This window comes from Ornithorhynchus anatinus, chromosome X1 (assembly GCF_004115215.2).
Source record: "Ornithorhynchus anatinus isolate Pmale09 chromosome X1, mOrnAna1.pri.v4, whole genome shotgun sequence".
Taxonomy (NCBI): domain Eukaryota; kingdom Metazoa; phylum Chordata; class Mammalia; order Monotremata; family Ornithorhynchidae; genus Ornithorhynchus; species Ornithorhynchus anatinus.
The window spans coordinates 6,809,827-6,813,836 of record NC_041749.1 but is presented as its reverse complement, the minus strand read 5'-3'; the positions used below and the strand labels follow the sequence as shown (position 1 = coordinate 6,813,836).

At 43.8% G+C, this 4,010-nt stretch overlaps 1 non-coding gene across 1 annotated transcript; it reads left to right on the top strand.

Annotated features, from left to right (window-relative positions):
• Positions 1-3,525: 3,525 nt before the first annotated feature.
• LOC114806728 lies at positions 3,526-3,663 on the top strand. The gene has a single exon (XR_003754790.1). It is a non-coding gene; the product is annotated as a small nucleolar RNA SNORA7 (small nucleolar RNA).
• Positions 3,664-4,010: the final 347 nt, after the last annotated feature.

Below are 4,010 nucleotides of genomic sequence, written 5' to 3'. Positions count from 1 at the left end.
ATCAGCTCTGACTGCTTCAAATTTAAAGCAATTTTTCATTTCTTCAGTTGGAATTCATTAGAGTAAACAGTTATTCTTCCCTCATCATAGGGCATTAAATCATGGAAAAAAACGGGACACCGCAAGCGATGGATCCAGACTGGGGTGGGGGGTGGGGTTAAGGGGTATCTTTTGAGGGGGTCTAATACCTGAAATGCAGAATTAATCATTTTGAGGAAGAAGAAAATCATGAGAACGTGAAGATTATTTATTTGACTCTGCTTTTCAAAGTTTGGGCACAACGTATCCATTATCCAGTAGGGACCGGCAGCTTCCAAAGCCCAGCAGACTGCAACTGATTGAATTTCAGCAAACCTATTAGCAGTATTTTATTTCTGAAGCAGAAAGATAAAGGAATTGGGGGCCCCCGAAAAAGCTCTCCTAGAAATGACACCACTTCAAGAAATATATACCCCAGCTGACATTCTGAGGTGGTCAAGCAGGTGGCGGATTCTGGGTTTTTACCCTCCTGACTTCCAGAAAAGAGCCGTTTTGGTATTTTGCAGCATTCCAGCCCAGAATGTCTCATTGTCCAGTCTCCTCCGATTGCTATTCTCGTGGCTTTCTCTTCCCTTGCCACTTGAAAAGAGACTATTTGTCCGGCAGGAGAGCATTAGAAATGTACGACTGTGGCCCCAGCAGCATGGAACTATTGGAAAGAGCCCGGGCCTTGGAGTCAGAGGACCTGGGTTTTAATCCTACTTCTGCCACTTGCCTGCTGTGTCAGTCAGTCAGTGGTTTTTATTGAGCACTTACCGTGTGCAGAGCACTGTACTAAGTATTTGGGAGAGTACAACAATAAACAGACACATTCCCTGCCCACAAGGAGCTTACAGTCCAGCCAGGATGTTAGACAAACCAGTGCATTTCATTCTGCCTCAGTTTCCTCATCTGAAAATGGGGATTCAATACCTGCTCTCTCTCCTATGAAGACTAAGAGTCTTATGTTCCTGATTTTCTTTTATCTACCCCGGTGCTTGGCACGTGGTAAGCCTAAGCGAATACACCATTATTATTACTTTTCACAAGAAGTTGTGTGGGCTAAAAGTATCAGTGGGGTCATAGAAGGTTTGAAAAAATCCACAGGTGAGAGGCCCATGATGGGTTATTTAGGGGAATATTAGGGACGGGCGGAGATACGTCTCCTCGCTAGACGATAAAGTCCTTGTGGGCAGCGAACGAGTCTACCTACTCAGTTCATTCAATAGTATTTATTGAGCACTTACCATGTGCAGAGCACTGTACTAGCTGTACTGTACTCTCACAAGCACCTCCTATAGTGCTCTGCACACGGTAAGTGCTCATTAAATCTGAGTGATGAATTACATGGGATGGACTTCACCCAGGCACTGTCTCGAAACCCTATTTTATCCTTTCTTTTATGGCCAGCGTGATCGTTCAGATGAACTTAAAGGCCAAGAAGGGAACACCAGAGATGATTTGCTCCCGTCTCCAACATCCGTCACCTCTCTCACCAGTCCGGACTTGCAGATGATTCTCCAAACTAATGAATTCTGAGAACATTCGATTTGTTCTTTAAAGAATGCGGCCACGCCACCCCGGTTTTCAAAACTGCTCCTTCCCCTCTTAGCCAATCTACGGTCGTGTCTTGTCCTAAACGAAGAGAGCGTAAGTATCACCTCCTACAGCAAATGAACTGCAGGTTCTTTCCAGATCACGAAAAATATAGTTTGTGTACTTGTTTCAAGACTCCACTAATATCCCAAACCAATTCGCATGATGTATTTACATGTTCTTTTGTTACTGATTTATTTCTCCACTTGAAGAGGCAGTGTGGGGACAGCAGCACAAGCTTAGCTTACAAATAGTTGTATTTATTAAGCGCTTACTATATGCCAAACACTGGACTAAATGCTGGGATAGATAGAAGATAATCGGGTTGGAAGCAGTCCCTGTCTCACATAGGGATCACAATCTCAGATGCCATTTTACAGACGAGGGAACAGAGGCACAGAAAGTCAAGTGGCTTGCCCGAGGTCATGAAGAATAGAAGTGGCAGAGCCGGGATTAGAACCCAGGTCCTTCTGACTCCCAAGCCCATGCTCTATCCGCTAGACCTTGAGAGTGAGGTTTCTGTTCTGACTCTAGCACTTCCCTGCTGTGTGACCTTGGATAACTCACTTAGCCTTTCTGTGCCTCTGTTTCCTCAACTGCAAAATGGAAAAAAAAATACCCATTCTCCCTCCCTCTTAGACTGGGACTCTGGCACAGGGACTTTTTTCCAATTGGATTATCTTGAATCTATCCTAGTACTTGACAAATAGCAAGTGCTTAATAAATATCAACATCATCACCCACATTCATTATTTCCACCTAGTTTTGATGGTCTTTTGACTTTTAATCACTTTCTATTTCCTCATCTTCTCTATTAGATTGGTAATTTCTCTAGGACAGAGTTGGCTTGCCGTATTTATGAATACTTATGTGTCTGTCTTCCCCATTAGATTGTGAGATATTTGTGGGAAGGGAATTATTCATTCATTCATTCATTCAATCAATCAATCAATCAATCAATCGTGTTTACTGAGCGCTTTCTGTGGTCAGAGCCCTATGCTAACTGCTTGGAAAGTACAATTCCGCAATAGAGACAATCCTTGCCCACACCGGGTTGGGAAAATAAAACTTGTTTGGAAAATGAGAATTTCCCTCAGATAGGAAGGAGAAAGCCTATAAACCATAGTTCTAAATGGAATTTTAAGCTCATTTTCTATTTTTTTTTAGCATTGAAGCCAAGGAAAAAGTGTTTTTTTAATGTTCCACTTGGTACACGAGTATATATGTCCTATGGCATAGTGGATAGCGCATGGGCCTGGGAGTTAGAAGGTCACGGAGTCTAATCCCGGCTCCATCACTTATCTGCCGTGTAACCTTGGTAGGTCACTTCACTTCTCTGTGCCTCAGTGAGCTCATCTGTAAAATGGGGATTGAGACTGTGATCCCCATGTAGGACAGGGAATGTGTCCAACTGGATTTGCTTGTATCCACCCCAGACTTAGTACAGTCTGTGAAACACAATAAGCACTTAACAAATACCATGATGATGATGATGATTATATAAAACGACGTTTTATTTTGGCGGCTAGAACGGGCTCTATGGTGATACAGCTTATGATCAAAAAAAAAAAAAATTCAAAGTGATAAAGGTACAGCACTTGAAAGAGAAATTCCAGAAATCCATATCCTATCCTAAAGCCTCCTCCTCCTTCTGGGCTTGAAGGGTCATGAAAATTGTCACCATTCATTCTGTTTCAACAAAGATCATCAAAGCAGTGGCAGCAAGTCCTCTCACGCCATTGGCTAAAAAGTTAATCAATCAATGAGGGTATTTATTGAGCTCTTATTTGCAGGAACCAATAAAGGTCTGTCTTGGTGACTGACTGAGGAAAATCTCAAAGATATGACCTCCAGTTCTTTTTGAAAGAGGCATCCTGCACCAACTACTTTATGCAGGGAAGAGCACGATGGCCCCTTTCAGAGTGGCACCTGGAGAGTTTCCAGTCCTTTACCAGCCTCGGCTATGGGAGGGAGAGTCAAGCAGAGGCCTGTCCATTCCATTTCTAGCTTGGCCAGTGGCTAGCGAGTGGAAGGCCATCTGCTGCAGGTCAAAACTCTCCTGTGCTGGGCAGCAGCGACAGAGAGAGAGAGTCGAGGGCAGAGACTCAAGTTTACCATGCGGAAGAAGGTAATAGTCAGCCATTTCTGGATTTTTACCAAGAAAACCCTCTGGATCCACCACCAGAACGACTACAGGTGGAGGTAGGGCGTTCTGGGAGAGACGCGTCCATGGGGTGGCTATGGGTCGGAGATGACTCGACAGCAAAAGACATGACAAGAGCACAATGACTTGAGATCCGAATTAATTCTAGATCTGATCCCGCGGTGCATTTCCATCCTCATGACTCCCAGTGGAACTGATTGGGTTTCCACATCAATCAATCAATACATCAGCA